Source organism: Sapajus apella, unplaced genomic scaffold, assembly GCF_009761245.1.
Source record: "Sapajus apella isolate SASKATOON/1434 unplaced genomic scaffold, GSC_monkey_1.0 scaffold61, whole genome shotgun sequence".
Taxonomy (NCBI): domain Eukaryota; kingdom Metazoa; phylum Chordata; class Mammalia; order Primates; family Cebidae; genus Sapajus; species Sapajus apella.
This window is the reverse complement of record NW_022437001.1, coordinates 136,262-160,729: the sequence shown is the minus strand read 5'-3', so window position 1 is coordinate 160,729 and position 24,468 is coordinate 136,262. Positions and strand designations below refer to the sequence as shown.

Sequence of the window (24,468 nt, the reverse complement as noted above, 5' to 3'; positions counted from 1 at the left end):
ATCTAATTCCCCCCCTTTAAGAGTACAAATTTTCACATTAGCTAAAACTATCCAGTTTTGAGTAGGCTATTTTTGATTAGAAGACCAGTTATATTTTGCATTATTTCAAAGATTTCCCAAGATCACAGTTCCTTTACTATTTTTACAGTATAGCAGGACCTATTAAAATAGGACAATGCGAACAATTTTTTTGAAGACTTTCATTAAATTCAGTTCTATGTTTCCACTTGAAGGTTTCCTGTTCAACAGCTTTCCCAGCATAAATGGACCTTTATAATAAATTGCCAAGTGGTCATCATAATGTACAGGAAACTATGAAGTTCAGCTTTGTTTTCGTGAAATAAAGTTGATTCTTAGTGGTTTATTTATGTTAAGTGAGAACTGCTTGTTAGTCTGGTACTAGCTCTGGTAGGGAAAAAGACTATAAACATGAGGAAATTACGTCCATTCTGAGGACCATAATTCTACTTTTGTGCAGTTAATTGATTAGTGTGCTATCAGAACTGAGCATTCTGGTTTTTTTTAACAAGTGAAGCTTCCGCAGAAAGCAAAACCACAGTTTTGTTTGGGTCCAAGCTAGGCTTTGCCGTAAACTCTGTCAAATATTGTGTGAATTGCTGATTCATAAGGAAGATGTAAGATTTGTTATCTTAAAAATAACTTTCTATGACTTAGCCTTTCATATCACTTTGCCTTTGGTACAAGTATATATGTTCATATAATAACTTAGGGCACAGAAGGGAGAAAACGTAAGCCATATACATCTCACTATATCTTGGAGCTTTGATTATTGATGTTCTACTAAAGAAGAAGCAAACTCTAAAACTTTTTGTTTCAAATGTGAGTAGAACATTATAGAGTAGTGAGAGGAAGATAATCTTGTTGGCCTTCCTGAAAAGTTTTAAAATTATGAAGCCTTAGAATAACGAATAAAGTACTCAAGATAAATTATTTATATATGCTGCTTTACTGTTATTCTCTGCCTAAATGATTTCCGATTCTACATTAGGAAGCTTTTTATAAAAACTGCCTAAAGCCTCAGGCAGATAATTATCCTTTCCTTTGAGGAATATATACTTATTATCTAGATACTCAGCTCTTAAGGGCACAGGGTAGACTGTCTTACTCACCCTATATCCCCAACTCCTTGCATAGTTTTCTTTTTTAAGACAGAGCCTCACTCTGTTGCTCAGTCCCAGCTAAGTTTTGTGTATCTAGCAGAGATACACAAAAGGGGTTTTGCCATGTTGGCCAGACTAAGTCCCAACCTCAGGTGATCCACCCACCTTGGCTTCCCAAAGTGCTGGGATTTCAGGCATGAGCCACAGCGCCTGGCCTCTTTGCATAGTTCTTAATTCAAAGGAGCAGTGTATAAAAATGTGTTGTTTTTGATCCAAAATTCAAATGCAGAAAAGCATTCAGTGCTTGCACTGCAATTTCGTTTGAATGAGTACAAAAAAAGACGGTACATTTATAACTTATTCTAAATTAATGTTGGGATGTTACCTAAGACATTAGGATGTTTACAGAAGAGTGACCAGTTTTTAAAATGACCATTCTTCTGTAATGTAATTCTTTCTACTACAGAAAGAATGGCAGAATTATAGAGAAGTCACCATGTTGCAACCATGACTAAAATAATTGATTCACACAGGGATGGCCAGTGGATGCTTATATCATTAAGTGAGAGATTAAGGGAAAACAGACTATTTCCATAATACCTAAGTATTACCCTACAAATGATTCCATTTGAAAGGGGAAAACAACCTAAATTGTGATCAAATTTAAAGCCATGTATAATCTAGTAATCATTGCGCCTTGGATATAATGAGATATAAATTATACACTGTCACATATTTCTGCTGGAATTGTTCAATCTGAAGCTAATCAAGTATTTTACCTTAAATTCCGGTGTACAGAAGATACAAGGGGCTAAGGACCAAGTTAAATTATACCAAGAAGAATCAACTGGACAAATCCAGAATCTGAGACATTCTACAACATAATTGGCTTGATCTCTTCAAAAAGTCCACCACAAAAGATATTAGTAATACTGTTAGAAAACAAAGATTTGAGATGATAATTCAAAAGAATAGCTATATAAGACATTTGGAAAAAGAACTGAGTTACCTGAGTGTATATTTCATGCTGCTAGGAACTTATGTTTAATTTTTTTAGTTATGATTATATTGTGGTAATGTAGGGGAACAGCTTTACTAGGAACGCATGCCCAAACTACTTAAAGCCAAAGTAGCATGATGTCTTCAGTTTACTTTTAAATGGCTCAGCAAACATACATGCATTCATATGTATTCACATATATGGTGAGAAAGCTAGAAGAGAAAAAGAGAAGATGTCAGAGTAATATGGCAAAATGTTAACAATTGTTGAAATAAGTAGGTGGATACGTGGGGTTCCATAGTACTAGTCTTTTATATTTTCTTTTTAAAAATGTTTTTCATAATGACATTTAAAAAAAAAAAAAAGGATGTTTGGTCCAGAAAGTCATTAAGACTCACTAAAGCATTCCTCTTGCACCGGGTTGCAGTCAGAGGCTGTTTTTGGTATAGACAATGACACCACTTGCTCCACTGCTACAGATACTAGAATTTCTCCTCTAGCATGGGAGATAAATTGATTTGTATCTGGAAACAGAAATTCAAGTAAGTATAAAGTTGAGCAGTTTGTCAGTAAAGAGTACAGAAACAGGATAAGCAAAGAGGCAGAAATAGTTTAGGATATGACTATATAAAAAGATTTCATGCAGAAAAACAAGCATTCACCAAACTAGATCTTTTTCTCTTGTTTTTCTCCTCACCTCACTTCCAAATTGAAGCTTTTCAAAAAAAAAAGTACTATATTTACTACAGGCACATGCCATCATGCCCAACTAGTTTTTGTATTTTTTGTAGAGATGGGTTTTGCCATGTTGCCCAGGCTGGTCTCAAATTCCGGGGCTCAAGCGATCCTCTTGCTTCAGCCTCCCACAGTGCTGGATTACAGGTATGAGCCCCTGCTTCTCGCCCCAAATTGATGCTTTCTAAATAGCTATTTGAAAGTACTAGGGAAGTAAAGTTCAAAAACAAAACACTAACTTTCTTTTAGCCCAATAAGGCTGGTTGGTTTTGTCTCCATTTTTTTGCCCTCTTCTTGTAAATAAGCATATTACTACTATTCAGTACTAGTATAATTTTTTTTAAATTAAGCTGCTTAGAGCTTTATTTACTATAACAACTTAAGAGTCTTTAAATATGCATTGGTAAGTTTTAATAATGATTATTTCCAATCCAAATATATATTTTATGAGATGGTCAAGTTTTCTCTGATGCACGCTTCTAAAATTAATAAAATTGCTTAACTCTTTAAAGCATTTCTCAAATAAGTAATGGATATTTATTTACATTGTTCTCAAATTCTTTTTCCTATTCCCCCACCCCATTTCCCATAAGAACAAAGAAAATACTATGGATTAAAATTTTCTGACTAGTTTATATTAATAATAGAAGTAGCAAAAACACCCAGGCAAAGTTTGGAGAATTGAGTTTTAACCATGGCAATGGTTACTATGTAATCACAGGTACTATCAAGTGAGTTTAAAAAAAAAAAAAAGTAAGTTTAAACAGTAACGAGTATTTGCTGAATGACTGGTCAGCTTACCTGTGTTGACTTTCATTAACCACCTGATTCCTCTAACACCTCGAAGAGGGTCAGATGATTCCTGAAGTGGGCACTAACAATTTTTTTTCACAAAATTTTGTTTCTCTGAAAAGGCTCACCATATTTTCTCTGTGAAACTTTTAGCATTTTTCTCCAATGAAGCCAGCGATAAAATGAGAAAAAAAAATTGTTAGAAATTGCAAATGAACAGCTATGTCTAATGACAAAATTTTGTGTGTGTCTGTTAGAGACCTTGCCTAAACTCACAAGGGAAAGGCAAGCATTAAAGCTTCATAGTAAGCTGTGGCCCTAACTTGCCCCTTTGTCCTTTAAAAAAAAAATACAATGACTTACTAAGAGGCTGTTGTGCTGTCTTTTGAGTTTTCGAGCCTTTGGAGTCACTATTTATGCTTATGACTACAGCAATGAAAACAAGTCTTTTTTCCCCAAACACAAGTAGCTTCAGTCCAGGCCACTCCAGACTTCCTTTCCAGTGACCTCAACACTGACCTTGATTTATTCTAGGAAGAACTCGGCCTGTTTAGTTCTTTTAGCTCATTTTTATGTGAATTCCCATTCACTAGTAGAAAACTAGCTTCAACGATTAATTTCATTTCTAGTCTGCTGACTTTTCATTATTATGATTTTATTTTTCCTTATAGTAGCCTCTTTGGAATCCTGTTCACCTAGCTTATGGCAACACTTTAGCCCAAGCAGTAACAGACAGGTAATTGTCTCACCAAGGCCACACTTAGTCTCATTTAAAAGCAGGCATCCCCACGCTTTGGTGCAGCCCTAAAATAAGTGGAGGATTGGCCGGGCGTGGTGGCTCAAGCCTGTAATCCCAGCACTTTGGGAGGCTGAGGCAGGAGAATTGCCTGAACCCAGGAGGCGGAGGTTGCGGTGAGCTGAGATCGTGTCATTGCACTCCAGCCTGGGTAACAAGAGCGAAACTCCGTCCCAAAAAAAAAAAAAAAAAAAAGAAGTGGAGGATCAAAGCTACATGCTTCAATTCTTAATCCTCTTTGCCTGCTTACTTCATGAAATTTCTGAAGAAAGAACTCAATCCATCCCTCTTCTTCCCAAACCATGTCAAAGCTGCAGTGAACCGAGGGATGATGACTTTGAGTTCTGTCTGTTTTGTCCACAAGGAATTTCCTTCTGTGCAAACTGTGAGGGAGGTGTGTAGCTTTTTAATCTTTGTAGCTATCTCATTTAGGAATAGCATGAGAAGCAGTTTTGCACAACACATTTCCCAGCTCTACTTTTCCCTTTGGCTTAGTGATTTGGGGGTCTCAAAATTTATTTTCCTTTCACATTTCCCCCTTTTTCTTTTTAAAATCTTTCGGAGAAAGCACTTTAGAAGAAAATGAGTCTCTGGTCTCAAGTTATATCTGATCTCTCATGGCTAAGATGGTTCATTCCTAGATGGGTAGGTCCCATGTTATTAGGAAAGCTCATTTTCAGCAGGTTGTGATGACTCACATCCTATAAAAAGAAAATAGGAGGAGAAAGTGAGAAAAAAACAACAAACAAAAAGAATGAAGATATTAGGAAATCAGTATAGGCCATATTATTCTGAAGTCCATATATTAGCAGGCAGCAGGTATAAAAGTGGTTTACGTGTGAAAATAGGCTGATGTTATCTTCTACTAAAGTTTAAGTTGTTTCACTTCAGTTTTCAGGGCTTTAAGAAAGCACAGCTCAGCCTGCCCCTTGCGCCGCCCCCTCCAAGGCGGCTGATTCGGCTGCGTTCCTCTTGGAACGCGCTGCAGAAGGGGTCTTGGTGACGAGTGGAGTGCCGCGTTCGCTCCCTGAGTCCACCCGCCAGCCTGCGGTCCTCCGCGCCACATCCCGCACACCCGCCCCTCTCCCGTACCAGGAACTTGCTGCCACCAGCACCATGCCCTACCAATATCCAGCGCTGACCCCGGAGCAGAAGAAGGAGCTGTCTGACATCGCTCACCACATCGTGGCCCTGGGCAAGGGCATCCTGGCTGCAGATGAGTCCACTGGGAGCATTGCCAAGCAGCTGCAGTCCATTGGCACCGAGAACACTGAGGAGAACCTGAGTTTCTACTGTCAGCTGCTGCTGACAGCTGATGACCGCATGACCCCCTGCATCGGGGGCGTCATCCTCTTCCACAGGACACTCTACCAGAAGGCTGATGATGGGCGTCAATTCCCCCAAGTTATCAAATCCAAGGGCGGTGTTGTGGGCATCAAAGTAGACAAGGGCGTGGTCCCCTTGGCAGGGACAAATGGTGAGACCACCATCCAAGGGCTGGATGGGCTGTCTGAGCGCTGTGCCCAGTACAAGAAGGATGGCGCTGACTTCGCCAAATGGCGTTGTGTGCTGAAGATTGGGGAGCACACCCCCTCAGCCCTCGCCACCATGGAAAATGTCCTGGCCCGTTACGCCAGTATCTGCCAGCAGAATGGCATTGTGCCCATCGTGAAGCCTGAAATCCACCCTGTTGGGGACCATGACTTGAAGCGCTGTCAGTATGTGACTGAGAAGGTGCTGGCTGCTGTCTACAAGGCTCTGAGCGACCACCACATCTACCTGGAAGGCACCTTGCTGAAGCCCAACATGGTTACCCCAGGCCACGCCTGCACTCAGAATTTTTCTCACGAGGAGATTGCCGTGGTGACTGTCACAGCGCTGCGCTGCACAATTCCCCCCCGCACCCCCCCACCCCACTGTCCCTGGGATCACCTTCCTTTCTGGAGGCCAGAGTGAGGAGCAGGCGTCCATCAACCTCAACGCCATTAACAAGTGGCCCCTGCTGAAGCCCTGGGCCCTGACCTTCTCCCAGGGCCGAGCCCTGCAGGCCTCTGCCCTGAAGGCCTGAGGTGGGAAGAAGGAAAACAAGAAGATGGCGCAGGAAGAGTACATCAAGCCCTCCCTGGCCAACAGCCTCACCTGTCAAGGAAAGTACACCCCAAGCGGTCAGGCTGGGGCTGCTGCCAGCGAGTCCTTCTTCATCTCTAACCACGCCTACTAAGCGGAGGTGTTCCCAAGCTGACCCCAACACTCCAGGCCCTGCCCCGTCCCACAATATCTTGAAGAGCGGGCCTCCTACTCTGGGGCTCCAGACTGGCTTGCCCACACTCTTGCCTCCCTTGTGACAGTGATGTGTGGTGTCGTCTGTGAATGCTAACTCCATCGCCCTTTCCAGCACACTGCCAATAAACAGCTATTTAAGGGGGGCATGGGGGGGGGAGAGAAAGAAAGTACAGCACAATTTTTAGTGATTTCAAATCAGAAAAAAATAGGAACAAAAGGAAAGGAAAGGAAAAAATTGAAAACATTATTTTGGAGACTTGTAGCCATTAAAAGTTTTAGATTTCAGTCCAAACTGTAGAAAATAATAAAAAGGGAAAAACATTAGGCAAGACTAGAATCTAATAACAGGTGTACTATAGTTTATTTTGAAACATAATTCTTTCTCCAGTCCCATTTTTACTAAAGACAAAGACAAATTCATTTGCAAAATAAGTTTTAGTCTTATCATACTTGGCTGGAGTATTTGCATAAAGTCAGCAAGGGTAATTATTTGCCATGTAGGCTCCTTTTGTTTTTGTTTTTTAATTGGCTTTGCTAGAACTTTATTCCATAGGAATCTCAGATTCAACTTTATATGCCCTAAGCCCAGCCTATGCTAGCAAATACCTGTATTAATTGGCTGAATTCCTCACCTTGAGGTCCCAAGAAAACTTGGGGTTCCTGGGCTTGTCAGAAAGTGACATTCTTACCACAGGGACTGTGTAGGCAGGGTATGAAGCCAGTTTTCCCAAGGGACTTTTATTGACCCTATAAGTCAACTTTGATTCCTTAAAGGAGACTGTAACTGAAAGCTTGCCATTCCAGTCGACCTTGGTAAAATAACCTGTGGCTCCAGTTGTGTCCTGTTACAAAAGAAAACATTGTTATTGCACTTATGCAAATAAGTCTATTGTCATATGTTAAAAATACAAATAGTTTCCAAATTTTGGAGAAATTAGGTAGACAGAAGTATGCTTCAAATTTTATTTATGGAATATACTTAAATGTTAAAAGCTGTAAAAAGCTCAAAAGTTTTCTTGGCTCTGAAAAACAAAGGATCAGCAATCTTTTAAGCAAAAAATAATAAAAGGATTATTTCAGTCTTCCGTTAGTTTGGTCCTGCAGTTAACTGCTATTCTGCTTGATATTCATGAGCATTTCAGCTCTTCATGAGAGTCTTGTGAGTTTTTCCTCTATTCTAGTGTCACAACCTCCAAAGTTATCAGAAACCTGCATTTAAAAGCACCTGTCAAGAGTCCCATAGCTGATTATAAAACCACCATTTAAAAAGAATAAAAGTAAAACAACTGTGGATGACAAAAGTCTTAGAACAATCATAGTTACTAAGACACAACTGACAAAGAAATTTGGTTACTTCTGTGGCATACAATGATTTTACATAATAACCATAATTACTACTGATAACGTGCTAAAATATATCAGAATCACAGGAATTTCACACAGTTCTGGAACACATACTAATAACACATTTATATAAATATAATCCAAAGAAGTTTAAACACTTTCATATTTGACAATACTTGTATGATTTTATTATATCAAATAAGCCGGATACATCTCTTCTGACTCCAGGGGACTAGCACAAAATTAATGAGGACCAAAGTTAGAATTTGATTTTGGAGTTTGTCAAATATAAAAAGTTTAAAACACTTAATATCACAAAATAGAATCACAGGTCATTGTAAAATAAGTCACTCATTTAGACAAAGTGATAAAGATTACAAAAAAAGTTAAAACCTTTATTCTTTGAGAGAGAAAACTTAATTTCCCAGACATTAAACTCTAATAATTAAAGACAGCATGAGGCCACTTAAATTTGTTTTTCAAAATTTTATAAACAACCTATAAAATTTTAATCATCTTGACCATAAGAAATAATTTCCATAAGCCTTTTATAACCTTTATACCATGTATTAAGGAGTGAGTTAATATTCCAAGAAAACCTTGTTAATCTGACACAGGGGCCCATGTGCTAGCTTTGCACTAGTATGCCTTTCACATTAACAGTTAATTTATAGAGAAACTGAACTTACTTTATCTCTCAAATCAGCACTTACTCACATGCCTGACTCTTCTGTGATAGTCCTTGGCCTTGAAGAGTTGAATAGTTTTAATTTCTAGCCCTGTGTGTCACAAATGGAGTTTATTTTGATTGGCATCTGCTACTGGGTCTGAAGATGAGGCTTCAACTGCTATCATTGTTTTAAAATTTAGCAGGACTTGGTGTCCTTTTTAGGCTCTGGAGTCAAACCCCTGTAACTTAATAGCATAAGGACTTTAAAAGCACATGTAGAAAGTTACACAGATGTAATAACCTTAATTTAAAATTTTCTTTCAATTTGTTTTTTCTAAGAAAACCAAAACTTAATAATATTGACATCCAGATTATTTTCATAAAGCATAAAATCTTTGTTACGCCAGTTAACCAAAGGCAAAAGAAATGCAGTGCAAATACTGGTCCCTCTAGGGAGTCTATTTAGAAAATCTGCAAGTCAAAACTAATGAAAAGTGTACTTGAACTAGTTAGATATAGGAAGTGTTGCTTGAGTCATAGTGAAAATTTTCTGATTCATAAAACAATTTAAAGCCAAGGGCACAGAATATTATGTTGGAAGTAAGCATTTTCTTTAAGATAAAACATTTTTAGCATCAGCCCACAACAAATAGTTAGAACCCAAAGAAATAAAACCTATGGTAGCTGAAAATGAGTTGAAGTTTAGAGTTATCAATCAGGACTTTTAAATGAGGAGAGAAAGTTGAAAACAGGGAGATGAAAGATTAAAATTTGGGTTAAAAAATTAAAATCTCTTGTAATTATATTAAGACTTAATAAATACCTTCAGAAAATTTCATTGTTCTACCCAATTCTGTAGTGTATAAATGTCTTTAAAAAAAATTAAAACTCAATCTCTAGAAAGACCATTGTAAATACTTTCCCTTTAATTAGAGACAAATTAATCATATAAAAGTTTTTTCCATAAATCTTCTTCTTATGACTTACAGATACCATTTGTGACATGCTTGGACTTTCTCATTTGCCCTTACATCCCTTTATCTTTATTTGTCTCATATATATATCATTGCACTTCAGGTTCTGGGGTACATGTGCAAAACATGCAGAATTGATGCATAGGTACATATATGGCAATGTGGTTTGCTGCCTCCACACACTCCCCATCACCTATATCTGGCATTTCTCCCCCTGTTATCCCTCCCCAACCTCCCTACCTCCAACTGTCCCTCCCCTATTCCCCCGCAACAGACACCAGTGTGTGATGCTCCCCTCCCTGTGTTCATGTGTTCTCATTGTTCAACACCCGTCTATGAGTGAGAACATGCAGTGTTTGATTTCCTGTTCTTGTGTCAGTTTGCTGAGAATGATGGTTTCCAGATTCATCCATGTCCCTACAAAGGACATGAACTCATTGCTTTTTATGGCTGCATAGTATTCCATGGTGTATATGTGCCACATTTTCCTTGTCCAGTCTATCATCAATGGGCATTTGGGTTGGTTCCAGGTCTCTGCTATTGTAAACAGTGCTGCAATGAACATATGTGTGCATGTGTCTTTATAATAGAACAATTTATGATCCTTTGGATATACACCCAGTAATGGGATTGCTGGGTCAAATGAAATTTCTATTTCTAGGTCCTTGAGGAATCGCCACACTGTCTTCCACAATGGTTGAACTAATTTACACTCCCACCAACAGTGTAAAAGTGTTTCTATATCTCCACATCCTCTCCAGCATCTGTTGTCTAGATTTTTTAATGATCACCATTCTAACTGGCGTGAGATGGTATCTCAATGTGGTTTTGATTTGCATTTCCCTAATGACTAGTGATGATGAGCATTTTTTCATATGTTTGTTGTCCTCATAAATGTCTTCTTTTGAAAAGCATCTGTTCATGTCTTTCACCCATTTTTGAATGGGTTTATTTGTTATTTTCTTGTAAATCTGTTTTAGTTCTTTGTAGATTCTGGATGTTAGCCCTTTGTCAGATGGGTAGCTTGCAAAAATTTTTTCCCATTCTGTTGGTTGTCAGTTCACTCTAATGATAGTTTCTTTTGCTGTACAGAAGCTCTGGAGTTTATTTAGATCCCATTTGTCTATTTTGGCTTTTGTTGCCAATGCTTTTGGTGTTTTGGTCATGAAGTCCTTGCCTATGCCTATGTCCTGAATGGCTTTGCCTAGATTTTCTTCTAGGGTTTATATGGTGTTAGGTCTTGTGTTTAAGTCTTTAATCCATCTGGAGTTAATTTTAGTGTAAGGTGTCAGGAAGGGGTCCAGTTTCTGCTTTCTGCACATGGCTAGCCAGTTTTCCCAACACAATTTATTAAACAGGAAATCCTTTCCCCATTGCTTGTTTTTGTCAGGTTTGTCAAAGATCAGATAGTTGTAAATGTGTGGCATTGCCTCTGAGGCCTCTGTTCTGTTCCATTGGTCTATATCTCTGTTTTGGTACCAGTAGCCTTGTTTTGATTACTGTAGCCTTGTAGTATAGTTTGAAGTCAGGTAGCGTGATGCCTCCTGCTTTATTCTTTTTGCTTAGAATTGACTTGGCTATGTGGGCCTTCTTTTGGTTCCATATGAAGTTTAAGGTGGTTTTTTACCAGTTCTGTGAAGAGGGTCATAGGTAGCTTGATGGGAATAGTGTTGAATCTATAAATTACTTTGGTCAGTATGGCCATTTTCACAATATTGATTCTTCCTAACCATGAGCATGGAATGTTTTTGCATCTGTTTGTGTCCTCTCATAGTTCATTGAGCAGTGGTTTGTAGTTCTCCTTGAAGAGGTCCTTTACATCCTTTGTTAGTTGCATTCCTAGGTATTTGATTCTCTTTGTAGCAATTGTGAATGGCAGTTCATTCTTGATTTGGCTTTTTTTAAGTCTGTTATTGGTGTATATTAATGCTTGTGATTTCTGATCATTGATTTTGTATCCTGAGACTTTGCTCAAGTTGCTTATCAGTTTGGGAAGGTTTTGGGCTGAGACAATGGGGTCTTCTAACTACCTACAATCATGTCGTCTGCAGATAGAGAGAGTTTGACTTCCTGTTTTCCTAATTGAATACGCTTTATTTCTTTTTCTTGCCTGATTGCTCTGGCTAGAACTTCCAATACTATATTGAATAGGAGTGTTGAAAGAGGGCATCCTTGTCTAGTGCTAGATTTCAAAGGAAATGCTTCCAGTTTTTGCCCATTCAGTGTGATATTGGCTGTGGGTCTGTCATAAATATCTTTTATTATTTTGAGATATGTTCCATTGATACTTAGTTTATTGAGAGTATTTAGTCTAAAGGGCTGTTGAATTCTGTTGAAGGCCTTATCTGCATCTGTTGTAATCATGTGGTTTTTGTCTTTGGTTCTGTTTATGTGGTAGATTATGTTTATAGACCTGCATATGTTAAACCAGCCTTGCATCCCTGGGATGAAACCTACTTGATTGTGATGGATAAGCTTTTTGATGTGCTATTGCAATTGGTTTGCCAGTATTTTATTGAAGATTTTTGCATTGATGTTCATCATGAATATTAGCCTGTAGTTTTCTTTCTTTGTTGAGTCTCTGCCAGGTTTTGGTATCAGGATGATGTTGGTCTCATAAAATGATTTGGGAAGGATTCCCTTTTTTTGGATTGTTTGGAATAGTTTCAGAAGGAGTAATACCAACTCCTCTTTGCATGCCTAGTAGAATTTGACTGTGAACCCATCTGAACCTGGGCTTTTTTTGGTTGGTAGTCTATTAATTGCTGACTCAACTTTAGCCTTGTTATTGGTCTATTCAGGGTTTCAACTTCTTCCTGGTTTAGGCTTGGGAGGGTGCAAGTGTCCAGGAATTTATCCATTTCTTCCAGCTTTATTGGTTTGTGTGCATGGAGTTGTTTGTACTAATCTCTGATGGTAGTTTGTATTTCTGTGGAATCTGTGGTGATATCCCCTTTATCGTTTTTTATTGCATCTACTTGATTCTTCTCTCTTTTCTTTTTTATTAATCTGGCTAGTGCTCTGTCTATTTTGTTGATCTTTAAAAAAAAAAAAAACAGATCCTGGATTTATTGATTTTTTTGAAGGTTTTTTTTTGTGTCTCTATGTCCTTGAGTTCTACTCTGATCTTAGTTATTTCTTGTCTTCCCCTAGGTTTTGAGTTTTTTTTTTTTTTTTTTTATCTTGCTCTTCTAGCTCTTTCAATTTTGATTATACGGTGTCAATTTTAGATCTCTCCTTGCTTCTCATGTGGGCATTCATTGCTATAAAATTTCCTCTAGACACTGCTTTAAATGTGTCCCAGAGATCTGGTACATTGTCTCTTCGTTCTTGTTGGTTTCGAAGAACATCTTTATTTCTGCCTTCATTTCATTGTTTATTCAGTCAACATTCAAGAGCCAGTTGTTCAGTTTCCATAAAGTTGTGTGGGTCTGAGTTTCTTAATCCTGGGTTCTAACTTGATTGCACTGTGGTCTAAGAGACTGTTTGTCATCATTTCCATTCTTTTTTTTTTTTTTTGAGACAGAGTCTCACTCCATCACCAGGTGCCAGGCTGGAGTGCAGTGGTGTGACCTCGGCTCACTGCAACTTCTGCCTCCTGGGTTCAAGCAATTCTCCTGCTTCAGCCTCCTGAGTAGCTGGGACTACAGGCCCGCGCCACCACACCCAGCTAATTTTTTTTTTTGTATTTTTAGTAGAGATGGGGTTTCACCATGTTGGCCAGGATGGTCTGAATCTCTTGACCTTGTCATCTGCCTGCCTTGGCCTCCCAAAGTGATGGGATTACAAGCATAAGCCACCGCACCCAGCCGATTTTCATTCTTTTGCATTTGCTGAGAAGTGATTTACTTCCAATTATGTGATCAATTTTAGAATAGGTGTGATGTGGTGCTGAGAAGAATGTATATTCTATGGATTTGGGCTGGAGAGTTCTGTAGATGTCTATTAAGTTTGCTTGGTCCAGATCTGTGTTCAAGTCCTGGATATCCTTGTTAATTTTCTGTCTTGTTGATCTATCTAATATTGACAGTGGCATGTTGAAGTCTCCCACTATTATTGTGTGGGAGTCTAAGTCTCTTTGTAGGTTATTAAGAACTTGCTTTATGTATCTGGGTGCTCCTGTATTGGGTGAGTATATATTTAGGATCATTAGCTCTTTTTGTTGCATTGATCCTTTTACCATTATGTAATGCCCTTCTTTTGTCTCTTTTGATCTTTGTTGGTTTAAAGTCTATTTTATCAGAGACTAGGATTGCAACTCCTGCTTTTTTTTTTTTTTTCACCATTTGCTTGGTAAATCTTCCTCCATTCCTTTATTTTTAGCCTTTGTGTGTCCTTGCATGTGATATGGGTTTCCTGGATACAGCACACCAATGGTTTTTGACTTTTTTTTTTTTTTTGAGACGGAGTTTCACTCTTGTTACCCAGGCTGGAGTGCAATGGCACGATCTCAGCTCACCGCAACCTCTGCCTCCAGGGTTCAGGCAATTCTCCTGCCTCAACCTCCTGAGTAGCTGGGATTACAGGCACACACCACCATGCCCAGCTAATTTTTGTATTTTTAATAGAGATGGGTTTCACCATGTTGACCAGGATGGTCTTGATCTCTTGATCTCATGATCCACCCGCCTCGGCCTCCCAAATTGCTGGGATTACAGGCTTGAGCCACCACGCCCTGCTGGTTTTTGACTTTTTATTCAATTTGCCAGTCTGTGTCTTCTGATTGGGGCACTTAGCCCATTTACATTTAAGGTTAATATTGTTATGTGTGAATTTGATCCTGCCATTTTGATGCTAGCTGGTTGTTTTGCCCATTAGTTGACACAGTTTCTTCATTGTGTCTATGCTTTTTACCATTTGGTACATATTTGGAGTGACTGATGCTGGTTGTTCCTTTCTATGTTTAGTGCTTCTTTCAGGAGCTCTTGCAAGACAGGCCTGGTGGTGATGAAATCTCTGAGCAATTGCTTGTTTGTAAAGGATTTTATTTCTCCTTTGCTTACGAAGCTTAGTTTGGATGGATATGAAATTCTAGGTTGAAAGATCTTTTCTTTAAGGGTGTTGAATATTGGCCCCCAATCTCTTCTGGCTTGTAGGGTTTCTGCCGAGACATCCTCTGTGAGTCTGATGGGCTTCTCTTTGTGGGTAACCCAACCTTTCTCTCTGGCTGCCCTTAGCATTTTTTCCTTCATTTCAACCCTGGTGAATCTGACGATTATGTGCCTTGTGGTTGCTCTTCTTGAGGAATATCTTTGTGGTGTTCTCTGTATTTCCTGGACTTGAATATTGGCCTGCCTTGCTAGGTTGGGGAAGTTCTCTTGGATAATATCCTAAAGAGTGTTTTCCAGCTTGGATTCATTCTCCTCGTCACATTCAGGTATACCTATCAAACGTAGATTAGGTCTTTTCACATAATCTCATATTTCTTGGAGGCTTTGCTCATTTCTTTTCACTCTTTTTTCTTTAATCTTACCTTCTCATTTTATTTCATTGAGTTGATCTTCAATCTCTGATATCCTTTCTTCTACTTGGTTGATTTGGCTACTGAAACATGTGTATGCTTTGCGAAGTTCTCGTGTTGTGTTTTTCAGCTCCATTAAGTCATTTATATTCTTCTCTAAGCTGTTTATTCTCGTTAGCATATCATCAAACCTTTATTCAAGGTTCTTAGTTTCTTTGCATTGGGATAGAATATATTTTTTTAGCTCAGAGAAGTTTCTTATTATCCACCTTCTGAAGCCTGTTTCTGTCAATGCATCAGACTCATTCTTCATCCAGCTTTGCTCTTTTGCTGGTGATAAGTTGTGATCCCTTGGAGGACGAAAGGCATTCTGGTTTTGGGTGTTTTCATCCTTTTTGCACTAGTTTCTTCCCTTCTTTGTTGATTTATCTACCTGTGGTCTTTGTAGTTCGTGACTTTTGGATGGGGTCTCTGAGTGGACATCCTTTTTGTTGATGATGAAGTTATTTCTTTCTGTTTTTTAATTTTCCTTCTAACAGTCAGGCCCCTCTGCTGTAGGACTGCTGGAGGTCCACTCCAGATCCTGCTTTCCTGAGGATCACCTTCGGTGGCTGCAGAACAGTAAGGGTTGCTGCCAGTTTCTTTTTCTGTTATCTTCATCCCAGATGGATAACTACCAGATGTCAGCCTGAGCTCTCCTTTATGAGGTGACTCTTTGGATATACAAGGGTCAGGGAGCTGCTTGAGGAGACAATCTGTCCCTTACAGGAGCTCAAGTGCTGAGCTGTGAGTTCTGTTGTTCTGTTCAGAGCTGCTGGGCAGGTATGTTTAAGTCTGCTGTAGCAAAACTCATAACCACCTTTTTTCCCAGGTGCTCTGTTCTGGGAAGGTGGGGTTTTATTTGTAAGTTCCTGATGTGCTGCTGCCTTTTTTCAGAGCTGCCCTGCCCAGCAAGGAGGTAGCCTAGTCACAGTCTGCCAACAGAGGTGTTGCTGAGCTGCCATGGTCCCTGCTCAGCTGCTGTGTGAAGCAGTTTTATTTATAGAGGTATAGTTAGAACCACCTCAGTAATGGTGGTCTGCCTCAGTAATGGCGGACTGCCTCTGTAAGAGCAGACTGCTTCAGTAATGGTGGACTGCCTCAGTAATGGCAGACTGCCTCAGTAGTGGTGGACTGCCTTGGTAATGGCAGACGCCCTTTCCCCAACAGAGCTGGACCATCCCAGGTCCAGCTGCACTTGCTGTGAAACTCTCAATTAAGAGCATTTCAGATTGCTGGTCTTTGTGGGGCTGGGACCAGCTGAGCCAGATCACCTGGCTCCCTGTTTCAGTCCCCTTTTTTTTCATTTGAATGGGTGGCTCTGTGTTCCAGGTGTTCCAGGTGCCAGTTGAAACGGCCGCCCAGATTTGTATGAGTTTTTGTGTGGTGACCCACTGTGCCAGCTGAAATAGCCATGCTGGAAACTTGTAGTGCTTTTCAGCCCAGGAATCTCCTGGTCTGTGGGCAGTAATAACGCATTTCGAAGTGCGGTCTTCACTCAACCTCTGTGTTGTTCTCGCTGGGAACGGCACTCCAGAGCTGTTCCTATTCAGCCATCTTGGATCCCTCCACATCCCTTTTTCTTAAACAACCAGTCATTTTATTCTAGGGTAGAAATCTACCATATAAAATTATTTATCATACAAAATTATTTTCCTTTTAACTTTTCTTTCCAGAAATAACTGTTATAACTTCCTTTACCTTGCTTTTACTTACTGGTTACCTTTACCTTGTTTTATAAATCAAATAACCTTTGAATTAGACAAAAATTATTTTCCTGTAAATAATAAAAAATATTTTCCTATAATATAAATTTTTTTAAAAATTGGAAATGCCCAGACATTTAATGAGTATCCATTATTTAACTTAATATAACTTTAGATTCTAACTTACATGACGTTTATTTATAAGCATTTATTCTATTACATTTACTTAATTAATTTTTTAATGGTTTATCCAGATTGCTTATGAAACTGTGATAGTTATCATTTAATGTTATTTATCAGTTAATCATTTTTATAGTCTGTCAATTTCAGGTTTTCCTAAGTAAGAACCTTAAGGTTAGATAAATAGTTTTCTTTCTTCCTTCCTCCCTTTGTTCCTTCCTTCCTTCCTTCCTTTTAACCAGTAACTCAGAATTTAGCTGTTTCCACTAACTGAACAATATTAAATGACTTATTCATCAAATTTTACATAAAGATAATTTTCCTTGGGGATGCATTCATAGTTTTATAACCCTCATGCCAAATTTTGACATCTAGCAGAGATAAATATGAAACCACTTTACCAATAAATTTAAACAATAATGTATGTTGACAGGTCTGGAGCCATTTCTAATTTCTAGTTAATGAATGTCTTTAAAAGCAGCTTATTTATTAAAGATGTACTTAAGTTACATGAACTTGAAATGGCATTTGGCTTAAAGTCTCTATTTTTTCTGATTAAGTTCTTGATTTAAAGCAACTTTTTTTCTTTAAGCCAATTAATTAGACTTCTTTTTATATATTTTTAGCAGTGGAACATATATGACACATCAATGCATAGATGTATTAGACACACAGACAGAAGTAAATCTTACAGGTTCATAAGACCTTTTTTATGAATCTATAAGATCTACTTCTATTTTAGAGTTCCAATTTCTTGATAGTCTATTTTATTATTCTAGGCAGTTGTCAACTAGATAGCCCTAAATTTATACACTAAAGGAACTCTTAGGTGAAAAATCAGATAGCTAAATTTGCATCTCAAGGTACAGAGAGAAAGAGTCTGGTGGGGAGATTAAAAATGAATGCCACCAAGCACAGTGGCTCACACCTGTAATCCCAGCACTTTGGGAAGCCAGGGAGGGTGGATTACAAGGTTAGGAGTTCGAGACCAACATGGTAAAACCCTGTCTCTACTAAAAAAAAAAAAACAAAACAAAAAAATGAGGCAGGCGTGGTGGCATGTGCCTATAATCCTAGCTACTTAGGAGGCTGAGGCAGGAGAATCACTTGAACCTGGGAGGCAGAGGTTGCAATGAGCCTAGATCATGCCACTGCACTTCAGCCTGGGTGACAGAGAGAGACTTCGTCTCAAAAAGAAAAAAGAATGCCAAATCAAGCAAACATAAAATTATAGAAATCTATCACGGGATTGTATAAGACCAATTTTATTTAGACAGGTAGTTCTAAACTGGATCTCTGAGCTCTGGGCTGATCCCATACTTAATCCTGGGTCTCCAAAAAGAGAATTATTTTGAGGCTAAGACCACGTGATGCTTTTACAGCACATCCTCCTTTTTGTTTTAAACAAAGACATTTCCCTAAGTGTCTAAACTATACTCTTCCTTACTTTATTATTATTTTTTTTTTTGGAGACGGAGTTTTTGCTCTTGTTACCCAGGCTGGAGTGCAATGGCACGATCTCGGCTCACCGCAACCTCCGCCTCCTGGGTTCAAGCAATTCTCCTGCCTCAGCCTCCTGAGTAGCTGGGACTACAGGCACGCGCCACCATGCCCAGCTAATTTTTTTGTAGTTTTAGTAGAAACGGGGTTTCACCACGTTAACCAGGATGGTCTCGATCTCTTGACCTTGTGATCCACCCGCCTCGGCCTCCCAAAGTGCTGGGATTACAGGCTTGAGCCACCGCGCCCGGCCTTCTTCCTTACTTTAAACACCCAAGTGTAACCTCTGTTGTAAGAACTATTTTAGTAAAAAAAAAAACAAAAAACCAAAAAGCAAAAAGAATAACAAGAAATCAGGTAACATACAAAAGCAAGGAGTAAGACCTGAGATGAACTTGTCTGTTTACACTCTTGGGATTCTATAAGGAAAAACAGAGGTTTATCCCCAAAAGAGAGTTTGGCATCTTCTCTGTTTTCTTTAAGGAATGCCTATTAAAATGAACAGGCTGTTAGAAACTATTTTGGGTTCTTCATGCAGCAGAGGGTGGCAAGAAAAAGGAGTGACAGCAGAAACAAATGAAAAACCAGATTCAGTCCACTGAGAAGAAAAAAAAAAACTTGCTAAAACAAACACAAACAAACAAACAAAGGTGTCCTAGGAGACAACACAAAACAAAACAAAACATAAAGGGCTTTAAAATACAGACACATACACAAACACATTGTGGATGTTAGCTTTTAATTAAGCTTACTTTTAACCATTAAACTCCCTAAAAAAAAAACCATTTTAAATCTCATTACCATATTTTAGCTAGGACACATTGCTGATATATCAAAAGTAACACAAATACCAAACCAGAAGGGGCTGGATTTAGGAACCAAACCCAGGCTGATGTGATGAAAAGAAAGGGCAGAGCCTTAGTTACCAAACTGCAGCATGAGGCAACAGCCATTACTCTTTCAGTTTGGCTTGGCTGGTAAAAACGGTGGTCTTACTATGTAACTAAAGCCCTTTAGGTGGTCAAAATAAATGACCTTTCCTTTTTTCTTTCTTTCACTGGCCATTTTTTCTTTTCCTTTTATTTTTTTTTTTTTCAGTTGTGGGAATTTAGCCAACTCAGAGGCCTTGTGCCTCATAATTTGGACTTTCCTTTGGATTTAATCAAGGCTGATAGAGTTGATCAAACCCAATGGTGGGAAAAAAAAGCCAAAACAACAAAAATACAAATGAGCAACAATAACAACAAAACAGTTTAGTAAATCAAACAAAGAATTGCACAATTTATATGATTACTGAGTACTCTAATGGTAAGGAGAAATTAAGACCAGCTGGTTGTTAATCTTAACTTTAGCTAAGACAGAACCCCAATTCAGCTACTTATCTAGGGATGAGTCTTAGGCTGAAGACTGCTAAGCAGGAAAAATCTCAAATTGTTTGTAGTGATTTCAAACTCCAAAAAAGAGTTACCTGCCTTCCATTGTCATGGAAGTAAGAAACCTTGCCCTCCTTGTTAGAAGCAAGTAAAACTCCAGAAGAGGAGTTGTACCGCCAAGTAAATTTTAGATCTTGACCAAATTTTGGGAGACAGGGATTCTTTAAAGGGGAGGCTCCCAGGCCTCAGCCAAGTATCCTATTGGTTTGGACCATAACATAGCTCAAGGTGGTACCAAGTACCAGTAGGAGATTTGTCAAAGGTCAGGGGAACCTCCACGCAGAATCCTTTTGTGTTTGCCAGCTGTGAACCCAAAATATCTGAAACAGGTCTCAGTCAACTTAGAAAGTTTGTTTCGCCAAGGTTAAGGGCATACCCATAACACAGCCTTAGGAGGTCCTGACGATATGTGCCCAGGGTCGTCGGGACACAGCTTGATTTTACACATTTTAGGGAGACACGAGACATCAATCAATATATACGTAAGATGTATATTGGCTTAGTCCAGAAAAGTGGGACAACACAAAGCAGGGAGGAGCTTCCAGGTTGTAGGTAGATAAGAGACAAATGGTTGCATTCTTTTGAGTCTTTGATTAACCTTTTACTGAATACGCAATTTACATGTGAGAAGGGGCATAGAGGAGTAGTCACTTACACCTTCGTCTGGCTTAGTGAAACAATAAAGCAAAGGAAGCTGAGATACGCACGTGTCTCACATAAGCAGGGGGATGACTTTGAGTTCTGTCTGTCCTTTGTCCACAGGGAATTTCCTTGTGTGCAAACTGTGAGGGAGGTATGTAGCTTTTTAATCTTTGTAGCTATCTCATTTAGAAACAGAATGGAAGGCAGGTTTGCCCAACACCGCAGTTCCCAGTTTGACTTTTCCCTTTGGCTTAGTGACTTGGGGTTTTTAATTTATTGTCCTTTCACAACATCAAGGGACTTCAGACTCTGTACATGAGCACGGGGATCACCAGAGACCCCTCTTCTATGAGTTGCTGTGCAGTGGAACTGCTGGGGTAAGATTAATTTCCTCTGCCTTCTTCCCCTGCCACAGACAAGGTTTAACCTCATTGTGCTCTGCAGGCAAGTAGCCACCCTTGGATATTAGTGTCCTTATCGAATAAGATAAACTGTGAAGAAGGCATGCTGCAAAGGAGGGAATGCAAAGCTAGCAAATATGTTCAAATCTGTCTTGGGGAGCATGGAGGGAGAAATGAAGCCGTGTGGACATCTACTATTTTCTCTGCTTTCCCTTCCCTGTGGTCCTTCAAAATGTTCAATTCTCCTGAGAAGAAAAATTGCATCTTGTTTTGTGAAGCCATTTTCAGCCTGAAAACAATTCCATTTGACACTGTAAACTGTTCTGTGCTTAGCTGTGTGCTTACCCTGCACCCCCCCCCACCCCCTACTGTGTGAAACAGACGCCTGTGGTGACACTGCCCATCAATCACCTCCAGGAAGCAGGGCACGATTCAAAACCCCAAAATGCAGAAACTTGTTCACCTGTGCCTTCCACACAGCGATGGGGTAGGTAGCAAGCCTAGGGTTTTACTTGGAAAACCAGCAACATTTCAAGACAATTTAAGTGTAAACTTATTGGCTCCTTTCTCTAGCCTAGGTTTGAGAAATCACCACCAATTGGATACATTGTACTGTACAGTTAAATTTTTTCCTCTTTTTTACTATGTGATTTACAATTTAATATCTAACGTACAAAAGTTGATCAAAGGCACAAAACACTAGATAAAAAGTGGGATATTTAATACCAAGCCTTCTGAGTTAAATACCAGATCTTTGTTTATCAGTAGGAGGCCTGCACGTTAGGATTTAAGATAAAAGGAGTCCTAGATTTAACCCGAAAAGACCTGCCTTCAATTTTAGCCAGGTCAGGCCCACAAAGAGATGTAAATGTGAGCTGATTTTGATGCTAAGTGTCTGACAGGGATCCTTTTGTGTCCAAGGCCAGCCAAAACTTGAATAACAATATTTCCAATAAAAAGCTTGCCCCCTTTGCTTTCTCCATAATGGTCCATTTTAATTATTTTTATAAATCTACTTGAAGACTATTAAGATTCTGATTGTTGTGAACTGGTTTATTATTTGCTCCCAAACCCAAAGTATTTACCTTCTTATTAAAAAATACAAGCTTAGTGCAAAGAATTGACCAGAGTTAGTCCACTAAACTAAGCACACGCTCGATGTCCAAGGGGAGCAGACAGAGATTTTCCAATTGCTAAGTCACCAACACGTCCCTTTGCCCATCTTTCTATGTCCTACAAAGACTTACATGGGATGTGCACACAGTATTTCCCCAGGGAAACACACACACACACACACACACACACACACACACACTCCAATATTGTTGATTCATTGGGTTTGTTTGGGGACTGCTTAAACTGTGTGTTATGGTTTCAGATTACTGTTTGCTCTTCTAACTTCCTAGAAGGGTAAACAATTTGAAAACAGTTTAAACCCATAGCAAAAGAAGCTGGCATCTGACACACTCTTTAACTTAATTCCTCTTCTTAAGACTCACATACTTGTTTCTGGTGATAAATAAATAATGGAAAGAAATGATAGGTTTTGATGTTATATTTTACAGCTATTTTTCCCCTCAAGGTTTGAATGTTATAAGAGCCAGACCCTACACAAACACTAACCAGTTTTCTAAGTACTGAATCAACTGTAAACTAAAAAGAGCTCTAGCTGGAGGTTTTCTAGGTGAAAGCTCAGTCATATCTACAGTCTTTTTTTTTTTCTTAGTCTCCTCCTCTTCCATCTCCAGCCTCCAACACACACACACACACACACACACACGAAAAACAAATGGACAATCTGCTTTAAGGAAATGTAGTATAGACAGGCAGGCATGAGAGTCATCACGTATCTTCCTACCTCATTCCTGTATGTTGGGTAAAGGTTCTCTTTAATCCCTACCTTCAAACAAATCAGTCGCTATTGTTGACAAAATACCCCTATTTACTTCTGGCAAGGCAAATGTCACTGATGCTACCCTAGATACTAACATCACATGTGGAAGCATTTTCTATTTTAAACTTTCAAACCTGTGTTTACAAAAAATACAAAAATTAGCCGGGGGTGGTGGCACGTGTCTGTAGTCCCACCTACTTGGGAGGCTGAACTGGGAGGATCACTTGAGTCCAGGAGAATGCGACTGCAGTGAGCAGTGACCACGCCACTGTACTCCAGCCTGGGTGATGGAGCGAGACCCTGTCTCAAACAAAAGAGAAAAAACAGAAACTTCAAAAATCACTTCTTAGCATTCGAAAAAATGTTTTTCTTCTTCCTCTTAATGATTAGAACGTAGTCATTACTTACAGTTTTTTTTTTGTTGTTTTTTTTTGAGACAGAGTCTTGCTCTGTCACCAGGCGCCAGGATGGAGTGCAGTGGCACAATCTCGGCTCACTGCAACCTCCGCCTCCCAGGTTCAAGCAATTCTCCTGCCTCAGCCTCCTGAGTAGCTGGGACTACAGGCACGCGCCACCATGCCCAGCTAATTTTCGTATTTTTTTAGTAGAGACGGGGTTTCACCATGTTGACCGGGATGGTCTCGATCTCTTGACCTCATGATCCACTCGCCTCGGCCTCCCAAAGTGTTGGGAGCCACCACGCCCGGCTACTTACAGTATTTAAAGGCAATTTGTAGTTTAAATTTCTTAGCCTTCAAAAATGAAGTATTGGCTGGGTGTGGTGGCTAATGCCTGTAATCCCAGAACTTTGGGAGGCCAAGGCAGGAGAATCGCTTGAGGCCAGAAGTTAGAGACCAGCCTGGGCAACATAGTGAAACTCTGCCTCGATTTAAAAAAAAAATTAAAAAATCAAAAATAGGCTAGGCATGGTGGCTCAAGCCTACAATCCCAGCACTTTGGGAGGCCTAGGCTGGCAGATCATGAGGTCAGGAGTTCAAGGCTATCCTGGCCAACACAGTGAAACCCCATCTCTACTAAAAATACAACATTAGCTGGGTGTGGTGGTGGGTGCCTGTAGTCCCAGCCACTTGGGAGGCTGAGGTAGGAGAATCACTTGAACCTGGGAGGTAGAGGTTTCAGTGAGCTGAGATCGTGCCACTGCACTCCAGCCTGGGTGACAGAGAAAGACTATGTTTAAAAAAATAATAGGGCCGGGCGCGGTGGCTCAAGCCTGTAATCCCAGCACTTTGGGAGGCTGAGGCGGGTGGATCACGAGGTCAAGAGATCGAGACCATCCTGGTCAACATGGTGAAACCCCGTCTCTACTAAAAAAAAAATACAAAAAATTAGCTGGGCATGGTGGCACGTGCCTGTAATCCCAGCTATTCAGGAGGCTGAGGCAGGAGAATTGCCTGAACCCAGGAGGCGGAGGTTGCCGTGAGCCGAGATGGCGCCATTGCACTCCAGCCTGGGTAACAAGAGCGAAACTCCGTCTCA

The 24,468-nt window shown here is 39.6% G+C and overlaps 1 pseudogene across 1 annotated transcript; it reads left to right on the top strand.

The window, feature by feature from the left end:
* Positions 1–5,379: 5,379 nt before the first annotated feature.
* Positions 5,380–6,870, top strand: LOC116528944 (annotated as a pseudogene). The gene has a single exon (XR_004259297.1). The product of XR_004259297.1 is annotated as a fructose-bisphosphate aldolase A pseudogene (transcript).
* Positions 6,871–24,468: the final 17,598 nt, after the last annotated feature.